General features: G+C 35.7%; 1 long non-coding RNA gene across 1 annotated transcript in view; it reads left to right on the plus strand.

The window, feature by feature from the left end:
- Positions 1-23,265, plus strand: part of LOC144581582 (uncharacterized) — an 88,386-nt gene that overhangs the window by 21,125 nt on the left and 43,996 nt on the right. The window contains exon 2 of the long non-coding RNA XR_013532591.1: positions 11,423-11,500. This is a non-coding gene — a long non-coding RNA (uncharacterized LOC144581582). The remainder of the gene's footprint in view (positions 1-11,422; positions 11,501-23,265) is intronic.

The following is a 23,265-nucleotide window of genomic DNA, read 5'->3' on the forward strand; positions in this document are numbered from 1 at the left end:
TCAACCAACTATGCTAAAAGACTGAAATATCTTTCTCTTCCTTCTATAAAAAAATCATAAAACTTCCATTTTATAATGAGGTCACCTAAAGTTCCACAGTCAACATATGTTTTTTAGAGGTGTGTTAGGCAGTTCATGAAAATGATATTTTTGAATTTTGTAAAGTTTGTGGCATTTGTCAGCTTTTCTCGATCTAAATATTAATGTTTATAGTTATATTTGCATTTGTAATTTTTTTAATTTTTAAAGAACCTCCCCCCCCACCCACAAACTGCATAACCTGTAGGCACCACAAAACCTGGATCTATCCTGCTTTCCAAAATCAGTGCTGTCTGAACCAAAATGTTACAATGGAAATTTTACATCCTTTGATCCAATACTTTGCTTTTACTGAATGGGGCTGGATTCCATTAGCTTCTCTGGCAGTTTTGCCACTCTGATTACAGAACTGCTGAATCAGAATCTTGGGAGTAAATATAACCTCAAAGGTCATCTAAATCAAACACTCATCCTATGCTCAAATCCCCTGCTGATGCCCCTGCAGGGTAGTCATCAGCCCATGGTCCAATGCTTCCAGTGACAGGAAACTCATTATGGCCAGTGGAACTCGTTACATTTTTGAACAACTCGAAATTTCAGAAGGATTGACTAGTACCTCTTATTCGACTTACTTCAATATCTCTTTTTTAATATACTTCTTTTATATAAATCTCTTTTATCTTTTTGAATTTTATTTAATTGAAAAATAAAATTGTAGATATTTACGGTAATGACATGATGTTTTCAAGTATGTCTACATTGTGGAATGAATAAACCAAGCAAATTAACATAGGTATTATCTGACATAATTTTTTGTGAAAATACTTAAAAATGTACTTACTCTTAGCAATTTTCAAGAATACTGTACCACATATTGTTATTACTATAGGTACCACGTTGTACCTCTTGAACTTATTTCTTTTGTCTAATTGACATTTTAGATGCTTTGACTAGTTTCTCCCATTTGTCCTTCTCACTTGTTCCAGTTTCTAGTGATCATCATTCTACTTTCTGCTTCTGTGAGTTCTACTTTTTGAGATTCCACATGTAAGTATAATCTTTTTGTATCTGGCTTATTTCACTTAACACAATGTCCTCTGGGTTCATTCATGTTGTTGTAAATAACATTTTAAAAAGAGCTTGAGATATAATATATCTTTTTATTATATTTTATATACTATTTATACATTTTATATTATATAATAGGTGAATATAATAAAAGGATATTATTCATATACACCTATTACCAATAATTTTAACTTTCCAACATATCCTTCAAATAGATATTCTTTTACTAATAGCCTGTACTGTGGTATCCTGGTCACTAGTAGAAAAAGAAAGGAATGTTATAATAATTACCACCTATAGAGCTTTACTGTATGCCCAGGAAGATTTAATTTATTTATAAGTATCTCATTCGTATAATAGTACTATGAGATAATATCATCTGTATCTTATGAGTGAAAAACTGAAGCTTAACCCAGGTAAGTAATTTGACTAAGTTCATGCAGCCATAAAGTCGCAGAACTGAGGTTCAAACCCAAGTCTACATAACTCTGAAGATCATACCTCAAACCAGTAGACTCCACAAGCTCCTATTATATTCTCTCATCTCCAGTAATAATATTCAGAAGCAATACTATGTACCAAACTCTCTATATGAATTATTTTATATTAGCATATTTATCTGGAAAACCCAATAAAGTAGGTATTGTGATATTCAATATATAGTTCAGAAGGGTTTATCTGTTCAAATTTATTTAGCTAGTGAGTGGTAGAGCTAGTGTCTGCATCTGCTTTAGTACCTTTGGCTACTATAACAAAATACCACAGAAGGTTTACAAACAGGAGAAAGTTATTTTCATAGTTCTGGAGGCTGGGAAGTTCAAGATCAAGTTGCTGACAGATACAGTGTCTTGTGATGGTCTGCTTCCTGGTTCATAAACAGCTGTCTCCTTACTGTGCTCTCACATGGCAGAAGTGGCAAAAAGTTTCTGGGGTATCTTTATTAAGGGCACAATCCCATTCATGAGGGGTCCATTCTTATGACTTAATCACCTCCCAAAGGCCCCACATCCTAATACCATTACCTTGTGGGCAGGCTTTTAACACACAGATTTGAGGAGATACAAACATTCAGACCATAGCAGCATCCAAATATACTTAATGCCAAAGGCTCTGCCTTTCCCCTAACTTTTTCCATCACTTGGGTTGTTTATTGGCCTATTCTAATGTCCTGGAGAGAATTGTTTTTTGCTTTGTTTATTGGCCTATTCTAATGTCCTGGAGAGAACCATGAGTCATCCAATGTTCTCATGGTAGCATTGTCTTATTCTGGTGCTGCAGCTGATCTCTTGAGGCTGAAGGTTGAAAGCAAACATCAGGATTTACATATATATATGTGTGTGTGTGTGTGTATATATGTATATATATGAATACATAATTGTGTGTGCATATACATTTGAGTGTTTGGCTCTATCTCCATCCTATCATTTGACCTTAAATGGAGTGAATAAGTAAAATATCACTGCTAACAGATTTCCATTCCAAAGCTGCCAGCTCTATGATGAAAATTTCAGCTTACCGCTGCCCAATCTATGTCTCCACTTCAGTCTGGCAAACTATTCATTTATTAATAGTATATCTCTATAAACCCTTTTTGATGGGAAGGTGAGACAATTGGGGAATATCATATTACGAATTCCACATCGAGGTCCTCTCTTCTTATGCTCATTTTAATACAAAGTCCATTTACTATGAATGTAAAAGTCAGATTTGGAATGGAAAAGAAGCAGTGTCATATAAGGATAGCATGGTGCCCAAGGTGGACACATATTATATCCTACCTCAGGGAGGAGCTGGCTCAGGTGGTCAGTCAGACCCATTGTGCCAAGTATATGGGTCTGCTTATGTATGTCATCTTTAATAACTGTTGAATGACTTGTTCAATTTATTTCAAATAATAAAAACTACAAATTATATAGTTATAGTACAGAAAAGTGTTTATCATCTGCAAATTGTTAGCTATTATTGTAATTATTAGAAATCTTGATATCATACGCTGGTGTTATTCATTTTAAAGGAAACTTTTGTTTTAGCATAATTATCCATTATCTTAGAGTATGAGTCTTAGGGAAAACAATTCTATCAAATCCATTTTTAATCTCCATGGAATTTTATTAAATAATTATTTGACACCATTGTTATGTCAAACAATTACTGACACCGTTGGCTTTTTGAAATATGGTCGTTGTCACTGGTCTGATGTCAGGTGTTCTACTTCTGGTGGCTTAATAGGTAAGACAGATTTGATTGTGTAAACTCCAATTGTCTCAGGGTATTTTGCTGTTTGATTTTGTTTTAAATTACAATGGTAAACAAATTTTATCTTACTCCTAACTTGACATATTCCTTTTCCATCTCAAGTTGGTTGGTCCCTGTTACCTAGGACAGAACTCCAAATCAAAGGTTTTAGATTGAAAAGTTATTAGGCTTATTACAGAGGTTGGCTGCAATGTTGACCTGTCAATATCTAAACAGCCTGCCCTTTGCCTCCAGTTTTATGGTCTTATGAGAACACTTCCATGACTAAATTCCTGTTTCTGTCTATCTGCCTAATTTCCCATCTCATTCATTCAATAAGGACTATTTCCATATATATATGTGTGTGTGTGTGTGTGGGTGTGTGTGTATATGTGTGTGTGTGTGTATTTCAAGAATATCATGAATTTAGGACCTTTCCTAAAAAGTTGGACCATTAAGGAAATGGTTACATCGTGAAACACAGTCTTCCATGATCTCACCAACTCCAAACCCCTGGCCTCTCATTCTCTCTCAGCACTCTGTTTATTTTCAGAAAAACTGACATCTTTTTTTTTACATTTTCTCAATGAGAACTTTTTTTCCTCTCCTAAATTCAGTCCCCAGTCTTTGCCTTTCTTTCCAAAATAAACCTCCTAGGGAACTTCCAAGTACAGAATACTCCAGGTAAATCTGGAAAGTATAATTTCCTCCAGATTAACATTATTCATCACCCTATCTATTGCTAAGGTTATTTTCTCTGCTGTCATATCTCACAAAAAACTTTGATGATAAAACTTACCAAACATTTGTAACATATTCTGAATCAAGCCACAATTCCCCTATTCCACTATGACCATCTGTTCTGGTCACCATTGTTCCCTACCTGGCTTATTTCCATAGCATTCTAAATGATGTCCCACTTCCACCCTGAACCCCTACAGAATACTCCCAAACCTACAGCCAGAAAATTATTTTAAAACATATATCACCTCTCAGCTTAAAATCATAAAACATGCAATGGCTTTATATTTGACAGAGTGAATTCCCAGGTCCTTCCAATGGCCTAAAAGGTCTTAGCTCTCTCTGGCTTCTTCTCTTCCTACTCCCCTAACTCCTCCAACCTCATGGTACTTCACTCTGGTGACTATCTTTGCTTTGCTTGCTAGCTCAGAATTATTTTTCCCCTGGTATATGGTTGTCTTGCTCCTTGACTGATAACAAATCTTTCCTCAGTTTCCAAGGTCATTTTACTTAAAGTTCCTCATTCAACACACACCCCTAATCTTCCTTTCTTGTTTTGTTTCTGTAGCACTTTTGACCTTTTAATTGACTCTATTATTGCCTATCTTTCCCCTTCATCCATGCTTAGAATATAAGCTAAATGAGAACAGGCATTTTGGAAAAACTGGTATATCCTCAGAACCTAGAGGGGTTCTTGGTATGCAATAGTTGGCCAATAAATATTAGCTAGCAAAAGCAATGAATAAATTATTGAGATTATTTCATATTTATGCTGAGATCTACCTTTAGCTCAGTAAATTAATCAATGTTGTTTAAAATTTGATTAGGTACATAACTATTTATTCATTCAACTACTTTATGGACACATTGATAAATAACATTTAACATGTGGGATATAAACAAATAAGCGAACATTTTAAATGATAAATGCTTAGAAGGGAAGAAACAGAGTACAGTGACATCTACGAGGATCCAACTTAAATGGCTGGCCTCTCTAAAGTGATGTCGAACTAAAATAAGCAGAGGTGTTTGCCACATGAGAAACAGGGGTAAAAGCTTCCCAGAAGCAAGTTATAGCAAATGCAAATATCCTGCATCAGGAAAGAGCATTTGAGGAACTGAAAGGAATTTCTGTAAGTGGACCCCACTGAAGGAGAAGAGTTTCATGAGAGGAAAGTGAATAGGGAGGTGGGGCTGAGATTATGCTGGGCCTTGTAGACCATGAATAGGGGTTTAATGTATATTCAAAGTACATTGGAAGTCACTGAAAGGTCAACACAATCATCTAATTTTTTAAAAATGGTTATTTTGGCTTCTGAGTACAGAATAGATTCGGGGGAACAAGAGTGTCTTAGGTTCTATGAACAGTGGCTCAAGAAAGATGAGAAGATACAGGTTTTAAAAATATGTATATCTAATCACAAAAAGGTAAGGCATAAAGTAAAATTTGGAATATAAACAGAAAAAGTGAATCATATTTCCTCCTTTTTCTCCCCTACTTTCTACTTTCCTATATTTATAAATAGTGTTGGATATCTTAGTAATAATGAGGAGAAGAAAAATCACATGCATGAACTTATATACAAATGAAGAGGGAAAAAAGAGAAGAAAAATTCTAAGTGAAATGTGAACTCAACTCTAGTAGATTTATAAAGTAATTCATTTACAACTGAGTTTTATTTTGTAGAAACCAAATTGCCACTGACATTACATTTAAGCCATACTTGTTCTGTAGGCTATCCTAAGTCAAAACATAGATATGAATAATACAGTATTTTGGTTTTGTAGTTTTCCATTATTAAAAAAACCATCCAAGCAAATCCACTATGGCAGTATGTAACAGAAACACAGCAACAGTGGCTAAAATATGTATCTTTGATTACAGAGCTGAAGATAAATAAGTTATCAAAATTGAAAGGGAGAATTAAAGGCCAAAGAAATTGTATATGCTTCTTCCATCTTCAATCAGTGTCTATTGTGAAAATTCAAGTTACTGACTTTATTTATATCATTTGTCTATAATGTTGGCTGTTGTTTCTTTGAAAATCTGTGCTTGTGGGAAATTCTAGAAATAATGGAGAATGAGGTTTAAGTTTGACTAGTTCATTGGAACTGAATACAGAAGGAAGAGGTCAGCAGAGTAAAGGGTGGAATTAACAGTCATGCGATACATAAGGTTGCCTACTAAAAAATTGTGTATCTGAGCCTTTTGCTTTCTTGAAAACTATTTTCAGTGTTGGTATAAGGCTGTGGAATGTTTTGTGAAATCACTAATGGTGTTCTAGACCTATAACAAGTATTTCAAAATGTCTACATTTGGTTGTTAAAAATGATTAAGTTTGCTTTTAAATAAAATGTCAAATTATATCTTCTTCACAAAAGTAGTCATATTTTCCACCGTATTTTCTCAGCTCTCCTAAGCCTTTCCAGAAACAAGGAGGTTTTTCTGTAATATCTTGGCTTGCTCAATCGACAAAATGCTATGAAAATAACTGTTATTAAAGCTTTTAAACCAATAATGAAGGTTGGCTGAATTTAATGCTCTCCAGCTTACTTTTCCTTCTCTGACCCTAAGGCAAAAGGACACTCACAATATCTTTTTATTTTTATTTGTAGTAATTAAAGTGGACGCATAGAATTTTAAGGGAAATTTACACCAGTTTCAAATCATTCATTACCACTAAAGGCAATCTAATTGGCAGTGATTCCTTGATGTGGACATTGGTTTTGGTTGCTGACTCCTTCAAAAACAACATCTTTTCTCATGTGGAAATAATGCCTGGGAAAGAAGTAGAATGTCCATGTGACCAATGAGGTCATATCAGCCTTCAATGGGTTTGGCTGCCTTGTCTGTGAATCTCCTGGTGCCAAGTTAAACACAGCCCAGAGAAAAATTATGTGCTCCGTTTATTACCATGCACATCCTTGGAATGAACTGAAGGGGGCAATATTTACTAAGAAAATTCAGCAGGGCAGTACTTAAGGAACACTTTTAACATTATTTAAGATAAAAACCATTTTTGTTTGCCAGATGCTACTACCTTTACACACATGTACACATACACAATCCACAATAACGAATTACTGAAGGTCTCCAAGTTTCAAATGTCATGGATTGTATCATGAACTGTATTAATAGATTATAACAACAGACAAGTTTGTTTCTGTCTGTAAAGTATACTTTAAAAGGTACATTTTAATAGGTTTGGCACAAGTTTAGCTAACCATATTCATTTTTCTATCTAACTCCGTCTGTGTGAAGTCCCTCACATGATAGATTTTGGTTGTTTTTACACAGCAAACATAATTTCTTCTTTCAATTAGCTTAATGTAGATAGATAAGAGTAGATAAATCAGGTCTGAGGTGCCTCTCCTGCCAAGAGCACTTTTCCTATTTAATTTCCTCTAGCCTTTATTGAGGGAAAGCAGATATTCTTGTAATAAAATCTTTAAATGTGTGCTACAGACCAGGCATAGTGGCTCACATCTATAATCCCAGCACTTTGGGAGGCTGAGGCAAGAGGATCACTTGAGCTGAGGAATTTGAGACCAGCCTGGGAAACCCAGGGAGACCTTGTCTCTACACAAATTTTTTTTAAAAAATTAGCTGGGTGTGGTGGAATTTGCTTGTGATCCCAGCTTCTTGAGCATCTGAGGTAGGAAGATTGCTTGAACTTGAAAGGTAGAGGCTTCAGTAAGCAGTGATTGCGCCATTGCACACCAGCCTGGGTGATAGACCGAGACCCCCATTTCAAAAATAAACAAAACTTGTGCTACCAAAAATTGTCACAAGTTTATATTTAAATGATTACAAATATATCAAACATAGTTTTTCACTTAGGAATATTTGTATGTAAATGAATGTGTATGTGTGTGTAGCTTTCTGCATGGAATAATAGCTTCTAATAAAATAGAGTGATTACAGCATCTTTACAACTTAGACTTCTACTGAAGCAAAACAAAATGATATGTATACCTGCTCATTTTATAACTGTAGTCAGACAACTCTCGTTTGTCTGTTCCAGAAAGTGTGTTATTCTTGACCATTCGTCAGACAACTCTCGTTTGTCTGTTCCAGAAAGTGTGTTATTCTTGACCATTCCCCTTTCCCTGGATAACTTGATTTGCAACAAGAATCTCCAGACTCTCACTTCTACTACTGAACTGTTCGTTTTATTCCCCAATCTAAAACAAAACCCTGGGGAGGATTACAGTTAGTAATATACCTGGATAAGGTATTGTTTGAGAACAGATAATTTAGGAAAGTGAACTTTTTTGTTGTTTTGAGTGGGGAGGGGATATTCTCAATAGTTGTATTTTATACCCACAAAAAATTCTACATAAACACAATTCTATATAAATGAAGTGGTATAAATGCAAACTAATATTAATATAAGATAAATGAGATGTTTTTAGATAACTTTCTCCATAGCCTAATTTCTCTACCCCTAAAATGAGAAGTTTGGACCAAATGAGCAAAGGAAGGGATTACAAGCATTTCAGAGACGTGGAATTGACACTGGTAGTAAGGACTTGATTATCCAAGGTCAAACTGCTCAAGGGAGTCCGAGTCAAGCCTACAACCCAGATTTCCAAAAGCCTAGTATTGTTCCTAAAATGAATGCTGTATCCTGTTACTTGCTGTCTATCAGTCAAGCCCAGTACTCAAGTGTCACATTGATGACAAGGTACATACAAAAGATACATACAGAGCCAGACTAAGTGCATCAAAGTTTCCAAGCACACACCTAATAAAATGTCTTCCACCTGTCAGGGAGGAGTGAAGAAAAAGCAAAGCAAAGAAGGGAGTGAAGGAATGATGCATAGGAGAAAAAAGGCTCATGAAGGACAAGGGGCAGGCATAAATGTGGGGAAGATGGTACGGGGAGCTGGATCTGTGTATGTTTGAGGAAAGTAAAACAAAAAAAGCAAGCAATTTTCTGTCTGTTGCCGGTAACTCGCTCTCCTTCTGCTTCCCTTACCAGATAGGTTCTTCTGAGAACCTATAATATCCTTTCTCCCTTTGTTTTCTCTTTGTTCCCTTTCAGCCAAACCTCTGTTTATTTTTATTTTTTAATTTAACTATGAGACATTCAAAATGTGCTAATTTCACTCTATTTTTTTCCTAATTAGAAAACAGTATAAGAATTGGCATAGTCCTGAGTTGGGCCTGAATTGAACATTTTATTTTATTGCATAGCGAAATAAGCTACCTTAAAATTAAGGGCCCTCTACAACTACAAATTTAAAGAATTACTCAATGTTCTTGCGACACTTTTAAGCAATTATTTATAAAATGACATAGAATATAAATTATCTATTCACCACCTAAGGAGTCCCAAGTCTGAGATATACCACTTCCTCTCAGTACCTTTTTCCAATAAATCATTAGTCATGAAGATCTTACTTTGCCCCTAGGGCACACTGTTTAAGTCAATTCAATGCTCTTATGTTTAAAATACTAAGAAAAACCAATTTGGTTGAATAGAGTAGCAAAAATCAAGGTCGCAAGATTTCTTAGGATTATTTATGTCTTCTGTCATCAACCATGTTGATTTCAAAGACAATGGTAAAGTATCAATCCTGGATTCAATTCAAAAGTATGGATATGTATTGCTTTAGGCTTGGGGACAATCTTTCTTTATCTTACAAAAAAAAAAAAAGACTATGTCTAGGAAAGTACACAGTGTTTCAAAGAACTGATGTCCTTTTCCAAATATGATACTACTATTTGCATTCATACATGGTAAGAACGTATGTATAATTTATATATCATTCCCACTATGCACACTATGCATCAGTGGATCAGTTCTTTTGTTTACTGCTTCCATTGATTTCTACAACTCTACCTCTGAAATGGCATTACAATAGCAGCTTTCCCCAGCCTCCTCTTCATTATTTACAAATTATTTGCTCTTTTCACTGCTCTGGTTGTCCAGCCATCTCTAATTATACTACCAATTATAATGAGCAGATTTTCTGTTTTTTCCCCTCTTCATATCCATGATTATTAAATTCTCTATTACTCCTCCTTACAAGATACTGTTTCTGTCAAACACCCAAAAGAGATATCGCTGTTATGAGGTCATTACTAATTTCTAAAACAATCAGAAGGAATCTTCTTGATTTAGCATTTTGTGTCTATTTAACAGAGGTTAATGAATTTAAGAAGCTCTCCTACAACTGAGCATGTCAGGTTATAATGACCATCTACGAGTCTTTGATTCATAACACCTACAAATACATCAAAACACAATGCAGACAGAAGAGCACGTTGCTCTAACTACAAGTGTTGAATCATTACAAATCATTATAATTACAGTACATGCATTCATGTGGGAATGTTCATGCAATCACTCCCTGACAAATAATGGTTCTCAACAATATAAAGTTCATAAGCAATTAAAGTATATATTTTTCTTTTCATAGGATTTACTGTATTCATTTGTATCTGTCTTTATGTACTTGTATGAAACATCTTTAAGGTTAACAGCAATTATGAAAATATAGGGAGAAAGGATGATCTGGAAAAAAAGGACCAATGAATTTTAAATAAAGTTCATATTGGAAGGCCTTTAGGAAAAAAAAAGAATTAATGTCTTTACTGTAGTCTGACTATAGTGGGTTGGCTGCTTAAAACTAAGTTTTGAACTATTAATGCTGAAAAACATTTCTACAAATGCACCTAACAGAAAGTTGTAGAAACAAACACCATAGTCTTTAGTGAACATGTATAAATGTCTTGCTTGGTTGTTTGTAAATAACCAAGACATTTAAAATAAAATATATAAATGCCTTGGCTCTGTGGATGTCTTTTAAAAACAGATACTTACGAGAGTATACATTTAAAAAAAGACAAAATTAAGACTATCAATTAAAAGACTTGTAGTGTGTCAGGTTCTGAATGCAAGGTGATGATTCAAGGCTATGGTGCTCAGCTAAAGAGCAGATGTTCCTGAGAAGCCAAGCAGCCTGGAGAGTAGCTGAGAACTACCAAGGAAAGCAATCCCACTACCCACACAGTAGGCAAAGAGCCGCTAAACAAGCTTAAAAGCAGCATAGGGATGGGAGGCAGCACAAATCTTCAAAGCTGTTCTGTTGCCATCCAGGAGTGCCTCTTATATAAGTACTAATAAACACACCTACTTCTCAAGCTGGACTTTTCCAAGTTATTCTTCTGTCTCTTGGCTCTCTCTTAGTTTGGAGGAAGGTTTTTGTTCTAATATGATTCCGGGTTTTTCTCATTATATACCTGTAGTCAGTTCATGTCAATTGGTAAAAGAACATATTCTGTATTTATGACATTTCCATACATATTTGACTTTTTGAATTATTTCAGATTTGCTGGAGAAAGCTAATGCCATCCAGGACCAAGCCTGTGAACTGCTCAAATGTTCCCATGGACTCAAGATTCTGGGTGAGTCTGTAGACCATTCCTCTCGGCAGTACTCAGAGACCCTGACATCTCCTTTCCCTATGCAGTCTTCAGTCCCAGGCTGGCTCTGAGACAGCCTGTTCTCAAGGAACCTATGGCTTCATGATAAGCATTATCCTGTTTCAACTCTCAGTGTTCCCATCTAGCTGTATTGGATTACATATAAACCAAAAAAATGATACACCGTCTAATATGGGACTAAAATCAACTCATTTAAGGCTTAAAGACTAAAGTATTCATGTGAAAACAAGGTTTGTAAGAGCATCAGAAAATATGAACTATAAAGTCTTGCCACTAAAACAATTGATATATCTTTTTCCATTTAATATAAACTTTCTATTAAAACATTTTCTGGCCTCAACCATATTAATAATAAACTATGGAGAAAATGACCTTCTTACCCTGCTAACATGTGAGTTTAATATTCCTGGAATATATTATATATTATTTTAATTTTAAATTTTTATGGGAACCTAGTAGGTATATATATTTATGGAGTACCTGATATATTTTGATACAAGCATAGAGTGTGCAGTAATCACATCAGGGTACGTTGGGTATTCATCACTTCAAACATTTATCATTTCTTTGTGTTACAAACATTCCAATTATACTCTTTTAGTTATTTTAAGATGTACAATAATTCATTGTTGACTGTAATCACCCTGTTGTTATCAGATACTAAATCTTATTCATTCGATGTTTTTTTTAACCCATTAATCACCCCCCTCTACCAACTACCGTTCCCAGCCTCTCCCAACCATTATTCTACTCCCTGTCTCTGTAAGTTCAAATGTTTTAATTTGTAGCTCCCACAGATGAGTAGGAATATGCAAAGTGTGTCTTTCTCTGCCTGGCTTACTTCATTTAACATAATGTCCTCAAGTTCCATCCCTGTTGTCGCAGATGACAGGATCTCATTCTTTCCCATGTCTGAATAGTATCACATTTTCTTTATTTAATCATCTGTTACTCGCACACAAGTTGCTTCCAAATCTTCACTATGGCAAATAGTGCTGCAATTAACATGGGAGTGCAGATATTTCTTGAATATGTAGACTTCCTTTGTTTTGAGTATACCCAGCAGTGGAATTGCTGGATCCTATCATAGTTCTATTTTTAGGTTGTTGAGCAACTTTCATACTGCTCTTCATAGTGACAGAAGAGCATTTACATTTCCACCAACAGTTTGTTGTTGGTGGAAAAGGGTTCCCTTTTCCCCACATCCTTGCCAGCAAGTGTTATTGCCTATTTGTGACTAAGAGCCATTTTAACTAGGGTGACATAATATCTCATTGTACTTTTGGTCTGCAATTTTCTGATGCATCTTTTCATATGCCTGTTTGTCATTTGTATGCCTTTTGAAAAATGTCTGTTTAGATCTTTTGCCCATTTTAAAACCAGATTATTAGATTTTTTTTCCTATTGAGTTGTTTGAGCTCCTTATATATTCTAGTTATTAATTCCTTGTTAGATGATAGTTTGGAAATATTTTCTCCCATTCTGCGGGTTGTCCCTTCACTTTGTTGACTGTTTCCTTTACTGTGCAGAAGCTTTTTAACTTGATGTAATTCTATTTGTCTATTTTTACTTCGGTTGCTGATGTTGGTGGAACAGTAAGAAATCTTTGCCCAGGCCAATGTCCTGGAGAGTTTCCCCAAAGTTTTTTTTTGTGGTTTCATAGTTTCAAGTCTTAGATTTAAGTCTTTAATCTATTTTCATTCAATTTTTATATGTGACAAGAGAGAAGGGTCTAGTTTCATTCTTCTGCATATGGATATTCAGTTTTCCCAACACCATTTGTTGAAGAGACTGTCTTTTCCCAGTGTATATTCTTGGCACCTTTGTGGAAAATAAGTTCATCATAAATGTATGGATTTCTTTCTGGATTTTAAATGATACTCTATGTGATGCTATCCTCTTCCCTGGCAATAAAACAAATGAAGTTGCCTTTGTACAAATTTCATGATGACTTATAAATGTTTTCATAGACACCTGCTCCTTTGGTAAGAAAGTGGACACATTTACACATTTCTGATGAAACAAAAGTAGTTCTCTGCCTGTTGGTAAGTAATTCCACAACAGAAAGTATTGATGGTTTCACAGAGTAAGCAAGAATAAGATTTCACTTATATAGCAGGACTCAGGAAATTAGGACAAAGAAGAACAGGTCTTAGCAAAAGCTTTCATTTTGACAATAGTTGTCATTTGTCTTTTGCCTCTTAGTCCTTACAATTAAAAACATATCTTTGCTTAAATTACCCATTAGGTAGAAAGACAAAATAAAAACAACAAAACACAACAAATTCCTCTTAGGTATTTTAAGCTAATATATTATGCTGCAGCCTGGAAATGCAAAAAGCATCTGAGGGAATCACATCATAAATGACCCATGTAGGACAGTATATTTTTCATTAGCAAGGTAAGGAGGCATAGGGCCAAATAAATCAAAATGAACAAGGCAATTATTGTTTCTCCCATAATGTCACCTTAAAATGGAAGCAATAAAGGAAATATAATGTAAAGAAAGAATTTTTTACTGGGGAACTCATTTTTATATTTAGAAAGAAAAACTCCTTCATGCTTCTGGAAAATACTGAACCAATTATTTTATGTGAAAAGTAAATTTTAAAAGAATACAAAGTTAGATTTATAAAACAGGTCTGAGCAATGCTAATAATAATTTACTCAAAATAATAGGAATGTAAGAAAAATTTCGACTTTAAAAAATAACTTCTAAGATGAATGCCAAAGCTTAGTAGGAGTTAACATTTAGATAGCAAGATAGCTTTTAGATTTGTAATGCTATAGGTTTTGTAGAAATATAACAACCATTATTATAGTGAATTCTTTAGTAAACATATTACTAAAAATTGACAATAACATCTTTATAGGCAGTGAGATTCCCAGAGTTCAAATATCTCTTTCTTAAGGTTGAATAGGTAATATCACCTACAGTTAGTAGTTGTTGCTGATAAATTGATTTTTTGTAATGCTGTAAAGTAAGTAGGTATGAGCCAATTACATGGCCCTCCATACAATTTTTTTGAAATTTTATACTCAATTATGAGGTCTTAAGAGGAAACTTTGGGGTTTTTTTTATATTTAGAGAAAATGGTCAATTGTGAAAGCTGTTATGACTAACAGCAATCAACTTTGTCTCCTCTTATGACTTGTATTACTTCTACTTGGAATAACATACACTTATTTAAGAGTAGGCTTCATAGAAACTTTTTCTTTTCCAGACAAGAATAGAATGTGTAGTAGTGAAAAACTGAGCAGCCATATGGGAATGTGATGTGGCAAATGGGAAGATATGTGATCTTTAAGGAGTTTAGATACAGGGCTGACAAGAGCATAGCAGATGGTAACAGGCCCATCTTTCCCATTTATGACCAAATTGTTGATGCCCTTATAGACTGTGTGACACCTTCTGAAGAAACTCTAAAGCGCCTCGAGGTCCCTTAAAGTCCTAATTAGAAATTTTAAAAAAAGGGTTTATGATGCAGGTGGGAATTTCAATTCTTTTTTATTGTGCTGTTATGTCTTTAAAGGAACGTAGACAAAAGCTGGTACTACTAGATAGTGTCAAAGAGGAGAAGCTTTCTTACGGATCATGACTTACGCTGTTATTTTGGCAAGGGTAAAATATTCTTTAGGACTGAGAAGAATGGATAATTCAGGAGGCTTGTTTACTATAGACAAAATCTGATCACCTTCTTGGTTAAAATTTATCAGTATTCCCCTTCCTTTAGAAAAACGTTTAAAATTCTTCACCTAGGTAAATAGAAACAAATATTATTTGGCTTAGCTTTTTACTTAAAGCAGTTTTCAAAAATATGCCCCTGATATTTTTGTACCCAGCCCATTTATTGCAAACTATATGCATTAGTTCATTTTCACACTGCTTATCAAGACATACACGAGACTGGATAATTTATAAAGGAAAGAGATTTAATTGGCTCATAGTTTAACATGGCTGGGAAGGCCTTAGGAAACTTACAATCATGGCTGAATGGGAAGCAAGCACATCCTTCTGGCTTCCTTGCTCCTTGCAGATAGTCTGTTGTGAGACTTCACCTTGTAACCACGTCAGTCAATATTCCTTAATAACCTCCCTTTCATATATACATCTATCCTATTAGCCCTCTCCCTCTAGAGAATCCTGACTGACACACAACCTTTATGCTAATCTTTGCCCAATTGACTCATTGTTCTAGCCTCATTCAGTTTGTACCTATTTCAGGGAACTATTTCTGAACCACTTTCCCACAACCTAATCTAGATTCAGTAGGCATTTCTTTATGGAGTTCCACTAGCACCTTGAGTTTAACTTAATTGTTGGGTTCAGCATGCATTACTTCTTGGAAAAGAAAGCTATATTTTTCTTCTACTCTCACACCAAATAACAACTACCAATACAATAAGACTTCAAAATATGTAACCCCAAAATATGTGGTGATTTCCCCCATCAGCACGCAGGTAATTCTGCAGCAGACACCAGCTGGGTATCCTCTAATTTAATTGACACTATCTACTTGGAGATAGGATCATATCCCACAGCTCAATTCCACAAAAGCTCCTCCTGGTTCCCCACCAGTTGCAAGCCTAGGCTTCTAGAACTTCTGATCAACTTGCTTCAAGTTGAGGTTCTCACAACCTCTTCTTTGGGTTTGATTAATTAGAGAAGCTCATACAATTTAGGGAAACATGTTTACTAATTTATTATAAATTATATTACAAAGGATACAGATGAAGAGATGCACTGGATGAGGAATGGGGAAGAGCACAAAGCTTCTATACCCTCCCTGAGTATGTTACCCTCCAGGAACCTCTCTGTTCAGCTATCCAGAAACTCCTGAAGTCTGTCCTCTTGGGCTTTTAGGGAGACTTCCTTGGATAGGCATGATTGAAGCATGGACAACCATATTGAAATGTGACTGGACAAAAAGGGTATGATCTAAACCAGGTAAAGCCTGTCTGTTCAGATTCTTTTGGGCCTTTCTGTGTAATTTTCCTTCCTCTGGGGTATATTTCAGGACCCTTTCTAGAATAATGTTCTTGTAACCCATAACCAGCTTAGAATTTTGCTATGGGCAGGTAAAAGGAGAGCAGGAAAAGACCAGAGAGGAAGATTCTGTTTACTATAACAAGAAGTATGGGAGTTGAGCCCAGAGCCACGGAAGGAAACATATATATATCATTATATATTATTACTATAAATGTCCATTTACTAATTTCAACTTCATTTGAACTCTTTAAAAGAAGAGATAATGTCCTGGTAGTTTTTATCTATATAGTCTCTTTGTCTAGCATGCAATATGACCTGTGCTCAATGAATACATAGATGGCTACGGAACTGAATCGAAATTTCAGTGGATTTGTTGAAAATGCATAGATAAAATTCAACCTGAGGAAAGATCAACATAGAACATAGTAGAGAAGATACCCAGAAGCTCTGAAGAAGTTAATGAGAAAGTGGGTCAAATTTAATGTTTATGCACTAACACACAATATCTAGGAATTAAGAGGATTTACGCAATTAACATCAACGGACAAATGTGATTTCATAGGTGATCATCTTAAAATGTGTTGTCTGCTGGACCAATGCATATGCATGTATTGGGACCATACATTTAAAATTTGTATTCTTTATATTACATATATATGTATTTTTATGTACATATATGAATATTTTTATGGTCATGTAGAGCAAAAATATGTACATATATTGGTATATATTCTGGGAGTTCTATATCCAGTAGAGATCACTTTTTAGCATTTTCATATTTGTTTTACAAAAAAATTTTTCCTGTTATATATTGCTTTACATTTCCCTCCCCCCAAAAGAATCTAGAAGTACATACTAAATATTCAAATAGAAGTTTTCTTAACTATGCTGTTATGCATTGCTTAACAGGGATCCCTTCTAAGAAATGCATTGTTAGGCAATTTCATCATTGTGCAAATATCATAGAGTTACTTACACAAGCCTAGATGCTGCAGCCTACTACACACCTAGGCTGTATGGCATAGCCTATTTCTTCCATGCTACAAACCTGTATATGTTACTGCATTGAAAACTTTAGGCAACTAGAACACAATGGCAAGCATTTGTGTATCTAAATACACAATGTATTTACTGTATAAAAATACAGTAAAAATACAGTAATACAATCTTATGAGACCATTGTCCTATAGGTCTGCTATTGACAAAAATATCATTCTGTGGTGCATGACTACATATTATAAACATGTCTCTTTGTCACTACATCTGCATGTATATAGCTACAAAATCTAAAGATTTAACCACCTGGAAAAAAAAAAGCATTTATTTAATACAAAAGAGACAAGATGGGATATTCCTGTGGAATGATATTATAAATAACCCTGTCAGACTATACGTGAATGATTTTCTAAAATACATTGGAAAACAGGCACCAAGGCAAAATGTATTAGTAAAGTGTTGATCTTCTGAAAGCATGCAAGCTCGAATATTATTGTTTGAATCTGCTGTGGGCATGAGTATGGGTCATCAGGCAGAACAGGGTTTTCAATCAAGCCTACAGAACAGCCTACATCAGAAAATACAATGAGCTGGCTAAAAATGCAACTTTCTGACTCCACTCCAAACTTCCTCAATCAGAATCTTTGAGGAACAAATATTCTGGCTGGCTTTTGGGGCACGCTCAGAAGGGCCCCATACTTGGTTTAATGTCTTAATGTCACCATCATGACAAATTCTTAATGATTTTTATGTCACCATCAAAAATTCTTAATGATATTCAACATGGGGCTTTGCACTTTCATTTTGAACTATGCCCTGCTAATTGCATAGCTGGTTCTGAGAAAGAGCACTGAGAAATGTACATTGTAAATAACCACTCACGTAATTTTGATTCAGGTGTCTGCAGACCACCCTGTGATACACTCTAAAAACTGAAATCGATTGACTGCAGGTTAAAGAAGCAAAGAAATGTTACTCTTGGATAGACTTATAATCTAGGAAGAGGGGGCTATAAATGTTGAGGTAACAGAAACTCTGGGAGACGTGTAACCATGTCACATTGAAGTTCATGATAGCCAAGGAGTGAGAGTCAGAGAAAAGCAAAATGCTATATATTTTTGAAAGAACATTTACAAAGTTACGAGAGAGATGGAATTGTACCTTTGGTGAGGAGTTCTAAAGGGTATATGGTCAGGAAGAAAAATCAGAGACTGCAAGTACTAGTTACCATATTATAAACTTAATGTGAGCTACTGACCAAAGTTAGTAATCGGAAACTAAAGAGAAAACTTTCATGTCTTTACAAGGTGAGTAATGAGATCAGACATTCAAGTTGAGGAGATGTAAGCATATGAAAAATGGAGAGAATCTGAAGAAGTTTACAAAGGCTTGAAATACTGGAAAGCTGTTAAGACAAAACAAGGGCTTTTACATAGATAAAGCAGAAGAGAGCTTTATATTGAATCAAAATCCAAGACCTGAAAACCTGCACAAGAATCTGATGAGATGAAAAAAAAATCTCAGGAATAAAGTTTTCCCTGATCCAAACTGAACCCACAATTTTTCCATAAGAGAGAGCACTGAATACAACCACTAACAGTGGTGACTCTCAATTTTGATCACTATCACCATCCTAGGAAAACAGCAACCATACAGACACAGTACCACATACAGAGTAGGTGCTTTACAAATGTTAAACCAGTTGTAATTCTACGTTCGTTCAAATATGAATGTGCTAACTTCAGTTGCCTCAGAGTAAAAAAAAAAATGCGTTGAGCTAGAGTATTCATACTACCAAAAACATTCCAGGTGCTTCTCCAATGAGTTCTCCCAGACACATATTAATTTCATCCAGCTCCCCTCAGCATTTTTGGAACACCTGCATGAGTTTTTAGTTTCACCTTCGCTCGTTATTAACTGGTCTTAATCCCTAGCATAGCCTTTTTTGGCTATGCTGCAGGTACATACACTTGCTCAGAACAATCCACACACCTCAGGAAAAAGTCTACAATTTATTACAAAAAATATGTTAAGCAACAAAGCAGAGAGAGTAGATTTATTTGTATTCTGTTTTGCTGTTTTCCCCATCAAGGAAAATAATTTTCAAGCTGGCAAATCTAGAACAAACATCATTAGGAGGGAATTGAAGTACAAGATAGGTGCAGAGATAATAAGGGACTACTTTACAGCTTTAAATTAATTCAAGCCTGCGGGGCCAGATAAATTATATCCCAGGATATTTAGATGACTTGCAGATGTGATGAAGGCACTCCTGTTGTTAAAGTCTAAGAAATCACAAAGAAAAAAGGAGGCCCCAAAAGTCTGGAAGTGGGCAAATGTTATTCCCATTTCTTAAAGGTGGGGGTCTGTGTGAGGGGTAAAGGAAATGGATTCTAGAAATTATAAACTTAATGCTAACTCCTGACCAAATTCTTGAACAACAATTAACGTCTGTGAGTAGCTCGCTCGAAAGCAAGGACCCTGTCTGTGGCGTTCAACACTGTATCCTCAGGGTCCTTAGCAAGGTGTGGTCTTAGCAGGCACTTAATAAATACTGGCAGAATATTAACTGCTTAGCAGGGAGAGTTGTATTTGAAATCAACATGCATTCAATGAGAAGTAAACTTAAACAAGTGTTTGACTCTCTGGGTTTCTGCTGTACCTGGAAACAGTTCTGATATCGCACCATCTTAAGTGACCATGACTTACATTTTGCTCATGCTTCCTGTCCCTGTGGGTAGACTGGGTGCTCTGTTCCGTGTCATCCTCACTTCGGAACCGAAGCTGACAGAAGAGCCAACCAAAGCGTTGCCAATCGCTGAGGCAGAGGGAAAGACAAGGCCCTACGTGGGAGGGCAGACCCACGTTTATTGCTTCGGCCTGCAAGTGAGGCCAGCACCACCACACACATTTGGTTGATCTAAGTAAATTACATCGCCACGCCCACTTTCAAAGGGAGGGGAAGTGCAAACTACATTGTACAGGAGAGAAACCAGAAACACCTGGCTAAAAATGTTAATGAATAGCATAGTTATTCTGTCTGAAAAATGAAAATTATAGTAGATACGTAGAGGTGTGAGTTTTCTTTAATCATATATTTTTACAAGAAATGCCATAACACTTTGTTTTTCTAAATCAATATAAACCTATTGCTGAGTCCCACAGAACCCAGGGTGGTGAGAGCAGCATTTATTCTTTAAGGTTGCACCAATATCCAAAAAGTTCTCAGCCTGCCTTGAAAATAAAGAAAAGTTTTCTACTCTTTTTATATCATGGTCACAGCTGAAAAATAAATTATATAATCCTATGTGAGTCATTAAAAGGTAGGCTTTTCTTGCTATTTCTTCTTATCCTTTTTTATTTTATTTTAATTCATTTTTTTATCGAGATGGAATCTTGCTCTGTTGCCAGGCTGGAGTGCAGTGGCATGATCTCAGCTCACTGCAACCACCGCCTCCCGGGTTCAAGCAATTCTCCTCCCTCAGCCTTCTGAGTATCTGGGACTACATGCATGTGCCACTACTCCCAGCTAATTTTTGTATTTTTAGTAAAGACAGGGTTTCACCATGTTGGCCAGAATGGTCTCTTATTTCTTGACCTCATAATCTGCCCGCCTCAGCCTCCCAAAGTGCTGGGATTACAGGCGTGAGCCACCATACTTGGACTTTTCTTACTATTTCTACCCTTAGCATGGGCACAGTTTGTTTGGTTGTAGTGTAATATCTTAGCTGAGGCTAAAAGCCTTGGCCAATTATCTAGTCTCCATGATTGCACTTTGCAGCTGTCCCTTCTGAAGTCCTATCTTCTCCCTAGGTTGCTGCAGAGGAACATAATTACCATCATCAGATGTAAACACACATTCTCCCATAGATATAAGAAATCTTTTATTCTCATGAGCACTGTCTATTTCTGCCCACCTGCTCTATTCCTTTCACCACCTTCCAAAGATGAATCTATCTCCCACATCACTCTGAAATGAACAGGCTTAATCCATTAAAGGGACTTCTGTTTTCAAAAACATAATGTTGGGGGAGGAAGTTGTGTTCAGACAACTTCTGCTTTAAGGCTTGTAACATCAACGCCCCTGAAGCAAGACAGCATAAGATACCGGCTGAGTTCTCAGTAAGAGGAAGAAATACAATGGGGGCAAAATACAAGTTAGTGTCTCAAACAATTATCTTCAATAATATTTCAAGGTAATATCTTTAATTTAATGATTAAAGGAAAACAGAAGTAGAATCAAATATGGACGCTGGCAAAGTTTTTGAAAAAAGACAGTTTCTAGTATGACTGTCAAATTATGTTTGATTAGCCATGTTTCCATATTTGAAACAGTTACTCAACTGGCTCTTTGAAGGATGAGATAGTCAATGTGTCTCTATAGACTTGAGAAATAAGCACTGAATTTGTAGAACAAAGAGCATGGAATCTTACATCTGATTCTCCTCTTCCATTTTACAGATGAGGAATCACAATGCTCGAAAATTTTTCTGTAACAGAAATTTTACATGGTTCCCTTTAATGAGTATTACGATTCAATAATTTCTTGTTTTATAGTTTTAATGTTGTGAAAAATGAATGAGGATCTATTTATTTATGACATAGTATACTCTCATCAGAAATTATTTGTGACAACTTATAAGTTAAAAATTATACTAGGTCTCCTTCAGTTTTACTAAATGTGTATTTGGAAATCACCTAACTAGCAAAAATACCAAACAGCTATATTTTATTTTTTGCATGTGTTTTTAAGGGAAATATTTTGTGTGAGGCAGTACCTAAATGAAAGCTCATTCTCAGGCAGATCCATTTCAGAAAAGACGATCATGGAAGTCAGAAAATCAATTCTTCTGGAATTACCCATGCCTGCGAGCCCATGCATAGGACTGCATTTGGAAAACCATGGAGCTATACAATGCTGTCTGCACGGCTTTTCCTAATGAGAGCTCTGGGGTTTAAGTCATCTTAATTTGGTTTGAGCAGACACCTCTGCACTTTTATGGATTAAACAGAGAGACCATTCAGCAATACGTAGTACTCCCAATTACTTAGAAAAACTTAACTAAATTATTAGAGGGATTCCATCGTGTTATTTAAATGTAGTATACTTATTAAATCAATACAGAAACAAAATCAAGATTGACTTCGATCTATTGTCAAACTAAAGGGTGACAAGCAATTTCAGCCTTGGCAGTCTGAGGAAAAAGGAAAAGAATCTGTAAACTCCAAATCCTGAACAGAGCTTTCAACCCTGCATTTCATATCCTTTGTCTGATAGTTGCTGAAAATATTAGCAACTCATGAAGTAAAATCAGTACCATTAAATACTGAGGAAAGCATTCACTTGATTCCTTTTTGGCCTGTTTTTTTCTTTAATTACACTGTGGTTTTTTTGTTTTGTTTTAGTCTGAGGGTGACCGTGGTTACTGATGTTAAATATAGTAAAAAGATGCCAGGTGCAGTGGCTCACACCTGCAATCCTAGCACTTTGGAAGGCTGAGGCAGGTGGATGACAAAGTTAGGAGTTCAAGACAAGTCTGACCAACATAGTGAAATCCCATCTCTACTAAAAATACAAAAGTTAGCCAGGCATGGTGGCATATGCCTGTAGTCCCAGCTACCTGGGAGGTTAAGGTAGGAGAATCAGTTGAACCAGGGAGGCAGAGGTTGTGCTGAGCCAAGATTGCACCATTGCACTCTGGCCTAGGCAACAAAGTGAGACTCCGCCTCAAAATATAGT

Source organism: Callithrix jacchus, chromosome 2, assembly GCF_049354715.1.
Source record: "Callithrix jacchus isolate 240 chromosome 2, calJac240_pri, whole genome shotgun sequence".
NCBI classification, from domain to species: domain Eukaryota; kingdom Metazoa; phylum Chordata; class Mammalia; order Primates; family Cebidae; genus Callithrix; species Callithrix jacchus.